Consider the following 10,134-nt stretch of genomic DNA (forward strand, 5'->3'; position numbering starts at 1 on the left):
AGATGGCAAGATGGTGGTGGTGGACAGATTCAGGATACAGGGAAAGGAAAGCGTAGGTTTTCCAGGCATCTCTGCTTGGAACTCTCCCTGGGTTTGTGCTGGGTGAGTCTGTGTTGGGATGTTCAGCATTGTAGGGTTAAGGCTACAGGTGGGCTGCCTGGGCTCTGTGTGCCCACCTCTTGTCAATGAGGGCTCTTGTCTCCCCACCCTGTCTCTACAAATCCCCCCTCCTCTCAGCTGGCCAGTCTTCAGATTGATCCTGTGGATACCTAAGAGCTTTTTGTCTCTGTGTTCAGTATGTAATTCAGCTGGGCACGCTTAATAAGTTTAGTAGTCAAGTGAATGAGTCAGAGAAATGGAAATATTGGGGTTTATCAACCCAAGGAATGGGGCTTAGCCTGCAGCATAAAGGATTTGAGTTAGTTGTAATTTAAGAATTTCCTGACTGTTAAACTTTGGAATGAACTGTGAGTAGAAGTTGTGGGATTCTGTTCCCAGGAAGCTTTCTGCCAGGCCTAGATTGTTCAACTGTGGTGTTGCCTAGAGGCTGAGGAGGAACTTCAGTAGATGATCTAGCATTTCCAAAAATCTTAAGGCTCCTGTGATTTTTCTGACAATATCCAGCATTATCAAGCAGATAACCTTGGGATGATTTCTTTTAAGTGGTTGAGTGAAGGTACTCCACAGTCAGACTGCCTGGGTTTAAATCCTGACCTTTCACCCCACCCCACACCTCTTATTAACTGTATAATCTTGCAAAATGATTTATCTGTCTGTGCCTCAGTTTCTTCATCCATAGAATGGGGGTAATATTAGTACAACCCTTCTAGGATTGTTGCAATAAATGGCAGATCAAGGAAGGCGCGTGCACGCACACGCACACACACACACACACACACACACAGAGTGAGATAACACCTCACACCTCTCAGAACGGCTAGCCTCAAAAAGACAAGACATAACAGGCAGTGGCCAAGTTGTGGTGAGAAGGGAACCCTCTTGCACTGCTCGTAGGAGTGCAAATTGGTATGACCATTGTGGAAAGCAGTATGCAGTTTTCTCAAAATATTAAAAGTAGAAGTACCTTATGATCCAGTAATTCCACTACTGGGGATTTACCCAGAGAAAAGGAAAACACTAATTTGAAAAGATAAAGGCACCTCTATGTTTATTGAAGCGTTATTTGCAATAGCCATGATACGGAAGCAGCCCGAGTGTCCACCAACAGATGAACGGATAAAGAAGATGTGGTGCGTATATATAAGCAATGGAACATTACTCAGCCTTTAAAAAAGAATGAAGGTTCCGGACGCCTGGGTGGCTCAGTTGGTTAAGCATCTGTCTTCAACTGAGGTCATGATCCATGGTCCTGGGATCGAGCTCCACATTGGGTTTCTTGCTCAGTGGAGAGCCAGCTTCTCCCTCTGCCTTTGTTGCTCCTCTTGCTTGTGCTCTCTCTCTCTCTGACAAATAAAATCTTAAAACAATGAAGTTTCACCACTTGTGACAACACGGATGGGCCTGGGTATTATGGTAAGTGAAATAAGTCTGACAGAGAAACGTAAATGCCATAAGATTTCACTTATACGTGGAATCTAAAAAACAAAACTAATGAGCAAACACACAAAAAGCCAGACTCTTAAACGCAGAGAACAAACTGGTGCTTTCCAGAAGGGAGGTGGGTCGGGGGACGGGCGAAATAGGTGAAAGGGGTTAAGAGGTATGAACTTCCAGTTATAAAATAATTAAGTCATGGAGATGAAAAGTACAGCACAGGGAACATGGTCCATAATACGGTTGCAATGTTGTATGGTGACAGATGGTGGGTACACTTATCACAGTGAGCACTGAGCAACACATAGCATTGTCAAATCACTGTGTCGTGCACCTGAAACTAATATAACATTGTATGTCACCAATGCTTCAAGAAAAAAAGTACAATGTTTGGCACATTTTAAGTGTTCAATAATGTTACTGTTGCTGTCTTAAAGAGCAAATTCCCTTAATGTGTTCTTGTCTGTTTGTAGATTTACAATATTAATGTGACAGAAGGTGAGAGAAGGATAAGCTTAAAGTTATGTGGTATTGAGTAATAACCAAATGCAGGCTTATCAGAAGGAGAGATAAGGGACTCTGAAATGCGGCTTCAACAGATATTTATTTACAATACAAATTTCATAAAGCATTATCGAATGCTTTCCACGTACCAGGCCCTACCCCGTTCTCATTTTATATAATCTTGAGGTCAGCCCTTTGAGTTCAGCTCCCTTCTAGAGGAGGAAGTTGAAGCTTAGAGAAGTCAAGGGACTGCCCCAGAGCACAGAGCTCGTAAATTGCAAAGCAGACTTCAAGTGATCCCATGAAGATCTGTTTCATTATAGTAAATGAATGAGAAAATAATGATTCAACTTAAAAATGCACACACACACACAGAGTTACCACATTTATCTCATATGTAACCTTTCAGGAATGTAGACCAATAGTCAGAAATCACAAATACTTTAAAATTGGGCCAGTTCATTTTGCAGTCGTGGGTTGTAGTAGGATAAAAAAAGTACTCCACCCCAGTCACCTACCTCTCCCTATCTCTGGATTGCTGTTTGTTCAGTCCTCTTACCAAGCTTGTTGTTGATGAGGGAGCCAGTCCAAGGTGAAAAAAGACCCCTTTTTAAAGACTTTTAATTTTTTAATTTTTATTTGACACAGAGAGAGAGATCACAAGCAGGCAGAGCAGCAGGCAGAGACAGGTGGGGAAGCAGGCTCCCCGCTGAGCAGAGAGCCTGATATGGGGCTCAATCCCAGGACCCCGAGATCATGACCTGAGCCAAAAGCAGAGTCTTAACCCACTGAGCCACCCCGGCACCCCAAGACCCTTTTTTTGCACAGAGCAGAATCATTAATAACCAGGCGAGCCCCAAAGGATCCAGGCAACTCTTAAAATCTTATTCTTCATTTATAGCACAAGATTGGAAGTTGCTGGGAAAAGTTTTTGATTTTTCTTCTTTATGCCTCAAACAGGGAATAAAGGTCTTTTTTCAGGACATTTGATTCCAGTAAGATTTTGGTGAGCATGGGAGAAGAGAAGAAAAGAACTATATCCTTAATAATGATGAAGGGGGTTACTTCCAACACTCTTCTCGTATTTTCTGCTGGAAAAACCAGGATTGGTGCCTTTTAAGAACAAAAGGATATTTGCTCCGGGCTAATAATGTTTCTTCAAAGGAGTTTGGTAAAGGGATCAAAGAGGAATCATGAAAAAAAAATGAAGTTGGAAGTCGGTTGGAAGTCACCTAAAGATCATTTTGTGATGTTTTTACAGCTTTATTGAGGTATAATTGACCTACAATAAAGTGCATATAGAGTGTACAACTTAATAAGTTTTGACATATGTATACACCTGTGAAACCATTACCACAATCCAGATAATGAACATATGCCTCATGGCCCCACATTTCCTCATGCCCTTTACAGTCTCTCCCTCCTGCCCCTCTCCATGATCCAGCAGCCCCGATTTTCAAGCAACAACTGATCTTGTCACTATAGATTAGTTTGCATTTTGTACAATTTTATACAAATGGAATTCATACAGTGTGGATTGTTTTTGGGGGGAGGGTGTGTCTGGCTTCTTGTTAAAAAAAAATATATATATATTTTTAATCCAGAATAATTATTTAGAGATTCATCTATGTTGCTGAGGGTTATCAACAGTTCATTCCTTTTTACTGTTATGTTTTATTCCATGGTCCAGCTATACAACAATTTACCCATTCATCTGTTGATGGACATACACATCGTTGCCTGTGATTTTAATACAATCCATTTATGTTACTCATGGAAGAACAGAAGGCAAAGGGGAGGAAGTCTCCAGGGCAGGGACTTGGTCAAGGTCCACAGTGCATTTGGGGAGTGAGAGAAAGCAGCCTGCTGCCCTGGGAAATGTCCAAGAGGCCTGGTGGTTTGATGTGTGGCTTGGCTTCTTTTGCCTGGGATGACCATTCTTTTGACATCTCTGAATCCATAATAATAGGAGTTAAAAAAAGATTATTGTATGTATTTTGTCTGCATATATTTATCTGTACCTCTCTTTGTTTCATGGATAGGCTCCTTTTTGCAGTAGACAAAGAGGCACCTTAGATACTTGGCAAGTGAATCTTGGAAGTTAAGGGAATCCATGTTCCATTCTAGGCCAGTCTTTTTCCACCTGGGGTCCTCATTTCATCCCTCCTCTGTCCTCAGGGACTGAGAGCTTTCCATCATCTCCCCACTCCACCATCCCTTTGGATGTGGGATGAAGACTAACCAGTCGTGTTGCAAACTGAAGGGCTAGGTCCCCTCAGACATACTTCTCCCATGAAAGGCACCTCCCACCGTGCATTCAACACCGCAAGCCAACCAGTCAGCCTCTACCTTAATCTGCCTCATTCATTCAGTCGAAGTTCTCATTGTTCCTTGACTCTGCACCCCTCCTCCCCAAACACTGTCCTAGTTCAGGGCTTTTTCTTTTCTCACTTGGGTTATTATAATAATCTGCCTTTAAGGGCGCCTGGGTGGCTCAGTTGGTTAAGTGTCTGCTTTTGGCTCAGGTCATGATCCCAGGGTCCTTGGATGGAGCCCTGCTCTGGCTCCCTGCTCAGGGCTGGGAGTCTGCTTCTCTCTCTCCCTCTTGCCCCTCCCCCAACTCGTGATCCTATGGAGAAAAAACTTCCCATCTCTTAGCTAGTCATATACAATCTTCCGTGAGATAATTCCCCTACCTATAGCTCCAGCTTTTGTGATATTATTCCCTGGCTTTTGTGTGCGTTTTGCCAGACCAGCTCTTACTCATCCTTCACGCCCCTTCTAAATGCTTCCTCTTCATGTTTTCACAGCATCCTTGCCTCCTTCTCCTAGGGCACCCCTCCAATATGCTGAAACATTCTCGTTTTGTCCGTCTGAGTCACGGGATGGAAGCTCCCGGAAGGCACAGGATTCTTTTTATTCCTCTTTGTGTCACTCACCCTGACCCCGGCAGGTCTGGCGGAATTCCTAGTATATAAGCAGCTCTCAATACATGCTCGTTGAACAAAGTAGTAAACATCATGTGACCCTTTGGGACCTAAAATGCGCTTTCAGTTACAGGAGCTCATTGGAACCTAACAGTCTGTGAGGGTAGTATGACGGTCACCCCATCTTACAGAGAAGTGCGGGTGAGCTGGGTAAGTCACTTCCTGGTGTGATTTTTGATCCAGTATTCCCCTCTCCCCCATGCTTGTAAATTTGGAAAATGTCCGTGTATCAGGATAGCAGTTTAGCTCAATTCCATACACTTTTATTAAGCACCTACTAGCTGCGAGCTACAGTCTTACGTGCTGAAAGTTATTAGGAGTGAGACTGGCCACCTGTGCCTGCTAACGTCCAATGGCAGGTTTCTCAGCCCTGCTATTAACACTTCAGGCTGGAGAGTTCTTTGGGGTTCTTTTGTGGGGGGAGGCTATCCTGTGCTATCCTGTGGATCCTCTAACCCTAGATGCCACTAATGACTGTCCTCCTCGCCCCTACCCAGATGTGACAATCAGGTACATCCCCAGACATTGGCAAATGTCCCCTGGGTTGGTGGCAGGGACGTGACAAAATTCCTCCTAGCCAAGAGCCACCGTTGTATGGTGAGACTTAGAAACAGGGTTCCAGAAAGAAAGACCAAGCTTTTCCAGGCACGACAGATGTTGCCCCGGTGCGGTTCTGCGTGGGCCAAGAGAGTCTGGTGAGCGGAGTGTGGACGGAGAGGCCCTGAATGTGGACGCAGGGAAGCAGAGCCCAGGAGTCAAGGATGGGGGCTGGCATTGCTGGTAGGGTCCTAGAGAACCTATGAGGATAAATCCCCTGGGGTTCGGGCCGGGAGAGGTGGAAACATTTGTGTATGGGTAGATCTCAGCTAACTTCCTGAACTGAATTCTAAAGAAGGAAGATCTGCCTTGGGGAGCAGCTGGGCTATAAATCCTAGAGGGGAGGACTTTAATGCCACTTAGAAATCAGGCCTGAAACACCCGTAATGTTTGTCAGTCCACATTTTAGTGTTCTTAAGTAAGTGTGCAGGGTGTGGGGGATGAAATATGGCAGGTATTTGATTTAAAAAGCCTGCACAGATTTACTGTCCTGATAAAATGTATTAAATCTTTTAAGGTTTTAATGAATCTAGTATGTGTTTCATAAATCAAGAACTCTGCTAAGCCGTCTCCTGGTTTAATAAGAGTAAACTAGGAAATTGCTGTAAGCAGAAGCAAAATACATTTATATCACACTGAAAAGTAATAGAGTTTTAAGCTGAGGGGGTCTTCCTGGGCTTTTTAAGCTGTTTGCTTATTACATTGCTCCAACTCCTTCAAATATTAAACCCCAGGCAAACATGTGCTTAACCGTATCAAGATGTGAACTAGCACAAAGGTAAGGATTATTTGTAAGAGAGCAGAAAACAAAGCCCGTGTTGCCTCACCCAGAGACCTCAGACCAAGTTGATTTCTGCCCTGGAACCTCTGGCTTTGTGTGTATCTGGGTTTGAGGAGGTTGGTTAAAAAACATTATTAACTGTTATTAAACCCCTTTTCCTAAATTCCCGCACCCCTCTATCCTCAACTCCTCAACACATTCTCGGGACTCAAGTGGTAAGTGTATAAGATACTTCTAGAACTTTACACCTAACTGTTGAGTGGCCTGTTTAGGGCTGCTGGTCAGACTGTCCAGACCAAGCAGGCAGAAGAAGCCTCTTTCCCTTGTCTTAAACCCGAGGGCTGTAATGTTTGCTTTTGTCCCCCTGCCTTCCCTTTTTTCCCCGAACTTCCCCAGTCCCACGGCTCAGGCTCCCACAGGGGTGGGGAGGCGGCACACTGGGGTGTGGGTATAACAGACGGGTCTCTGTGAGCAGGGCTGGAGATCGAAACCCCTGTTACTCGGCTTCCTTTGTGGACGGGGCAGGTTCTGGGTGAGATGGGTGGCTCAGGGCACTGGGGGGAGGTAGTGATGGAGGAAGAAGTTGGAGGGGGAGGCTGGAACATTCCTGCGCACAAAAGCTGGCAGGGCTTGTGAGCTCTGCAGGGGAGGGAGCCGGCCCCATAAAGCTCAGTGTGGAGAAGCCTGTCCGACCTCATTAGCTGTCATGGGCAACAATACTGATCTGGCAATAAAGGCGATTCCAAACCTGTTGGTCATTAATCACCCGCCTGACAGTTGCGAATGGAAGTGGAAAAACCTCATCCCCCTCTACCCTTCCCTTCCTCCCCTGGCCCAGTTCTGGGGTTTCAAGTTACCTCTCGGTATATATGGAGTTCGCTGCTGGGGGCTGGTTTCTTCCCCCTTGGCTTTTCACAGGACTCGTTCAGGGTGGAGAGGCCACAGGTTGGCCAGAGCCTGGCACACCAGGGCTCTGCACAGAGACAGAGGAGCGAGGGGGAGACAGGTGGTGGCTTCAGAGGTCAACCCTGGGCCATGACCTCCCTGGGATCCAGGGCTGGGCCTTGGCAAGCCCGTGGAGTTGGGGAAGCCTGTCGTCAGCGCTCAGCCTCATCTTTCCACACCCTTTCCCTCGTTCCCTGGCATTCCCCTCCCTCCCTCCTTCGGCCACTAAGTGCCAACACATTTCCCTGTAAGTTCCCTTCCCTCCCCTTCCGCGCCCCCACCCTCTGTTCTCAAGTAAGCTAAGCAGGTCCTGCGCTCAGGACAAGTTTTCGTCTCGGTCCTGTACATCTCACCCTGAATGCAAGCCCGTGCGCCTTCCCAGAGGCGCGGGTACCGTAAGCTTCACCCCTAAGGGTGGCAGGTGGTGAGCAGTGACTTTGGCGACAGCGCTACATTGCCTACCAAGCCGCAGTCCGCGGGCGGGTCGAGATGTAGAGGGGGAGGACAGGCCCAGGCCGCGCTGGCGCCCCTACCGGCGGCTGCTGGGAAGTGCGCCTCGGTTGCTGGTCTGGTCGGTTTCGGGCGGGTAGGTGCAGGGAGGGGAGAGCAGAGAAAAGCCATGTGCCAGAGAGGAACATCTCCAGACCGGACTAGCTGAGAACACCTACAGCTTTCCAGTTGCTGGCATGCTCCTCAGTGTCCTTGAGCCAGGCTGCCTTTTAGAGCGAGGATGTGGGGGCAAGGGGTGAAGAGTTAGCCAGGAACTCCTGAACCGGTAGCCTGAATATAATTGGTGTACTTCTTGGCTCTTCGGATGGACAGGCGCAAGACAGAGTGAACTGAATTCTAACAATCTGGCAGGGGGGAGAGGTTGCACCATAAACTTCTCAGTGGTCTAAAATAGTCTCGTTTCCTGGACTTTTCTGATTCCCATGGGTTCCCACTGACCCTGGTCATGCCCACATCTGTTGGCGCCGCCTGTTTTCCCCAGGGCAGGGGGCAGAATCATCTGTCCACAGCGCCGATCCATCCAGACTACTCCGACAAAGACAAATTCCCATGACAAACTAATAGAAGCAAAATGGAAAAAAAGGACAGACACAATCATAGTTTTCTGAGGCCTATTTTCCAATATCCTTTATACCCCTTTTTCTTTTACACCCTATGGCTGTCATTACCCCCCAGCTGTGCATTAGAATCACTTGAGCGGCTTTTACAAAATAGTGATGCCTCCACCACATTCTCTGATACTCTGATAAAATTGTCTGGGGTCAGGCCTCCATGTGGAGTTACTGTTAAAAGCTTTTCCGGGGGCGCCTGGGTGGCTCAGTGGGTTAAGCCTCTGCCTTCAGCTCAGGTCATGATCTCAGGGTCCTGGGATCGAGCCCCGTATCGGGCTCTCTGCTTGGCAGGGAGCCTGCTTCCTCCCCTCTCTGGCTGCTGCTCTGCCTACTTGTAATCTCTCTCTCTCTCTCTCTCTCTCTGTAAAAAAGAAAAAAAAATTAAAAAAAAAAAAAAAAGCTTTTCCGGGTGAGTCAAATCTCAGCTGGGTGGAGAAGTCCTGGTGTAATACCTTTAAGTTCAGCATGTCCATTCATACCACACAGTACCTTTGCTTCTGAGGTTTCCCGTGCCTGGAATGCCCTCCCCCTTCTGACTGAGGACCCAACCAAAGGGAGCCAAGCACATCAAAGGGCCATTCCTAAACAATGCTGACGTCATTCAAAAGAGAGAAGCAGCAAAAGACGACCGTGCAGGGGCGCCTGGGTGGCTCAGTGGGTTAAAGCCTCTGTCTTCGGCTCAGGTCATGATCCCAGGGTCCTGGGATAGAGTCCTGGGATCGAGCCCCGCATCAGGCTCTCTGCTCAGCAGGGAGCCTGCTCCCCCCCTCTCTCTGCCTGCCTCTCTGCCTACTTGTGATCTCTGTCTGTCAGATAAATAAATAAAATATTAAAAAAAAAAGAATACACCGTGCGCACATAGTGTTTTTATTTAAAGACTAAACCGTCTGATACAAAGTATATGTGCTCTAGCAGCTCTGGGAAGAGAGAAGTCAGGGAGGGCTGGGGTAATCAAGGAAGACTGTATGGAAGAAGGGGATGGAGGCTGAGCATTGGTGGGTGTGCAGGGTGTGGGTAAGGGGACAGCAAGAGTTGAGGACTGTAGGCAGAGGGCATGAGCCAGAGTGTATTCTGGAAGCTGGAATGATGCAGTCAGGTGCTGGGGACAAGGACAAGGTCTGCTTGATCAGATGGAAGGCTTGGCCTCCGTCCACGCCCCCCACAGTGTGATTGTAAATCGCATGTGGTCAAGTATCCCCGTGTATTGTTCAGCTGCTTTTGTGTGTGTGTGTGTGTGTGTGTGTGTGTGTGTGTGTGTCCTTCTAACCATCAGATCTGTCAGCAGCTGGAAGGCAGGGACCATACTCATGTAAGTTGGGACCTGTCATTCAATTCCATTTAAATCGATTCAGCTCAACTCCATTCAATTCACTGTATATTTAGTGAGTGCCAGCTCTGCGCTTTTGGGATTCAGTTAAATAGGTCGAGGCATTGGCCCTCCTGAGCTTGGATGCTAGCAAAGGCATGCAAACAACCATGAACACAATAAGTAATATATAGATAAATTACACAGTCTAGTGAAAGGTGGTAAGTACTACAGAGAAAAGAAAAAGAGGAACAGGATAAGGGCATCAGGGATGAGTGTATGTGGGTGAATAGGCACGTGTGCCTAGGTGTGTCGAGTTTTCACATGGAACATATTAAA

The sequence above is a fragment of the Meles meles genome, chromosome 2 (genome assembly GCF_922984935.1).
Source record: "Meles meles chromosome 2, mMelMel3.1 paternal haplotype, whole genome shotgun sequence".
In the NCBI taxonomy this organism is placed as follows: Eukaryota; Metazoa; Chordata; class Mammalia; order Carnivora; family Mustelidae; genus Meles; species Meles meles.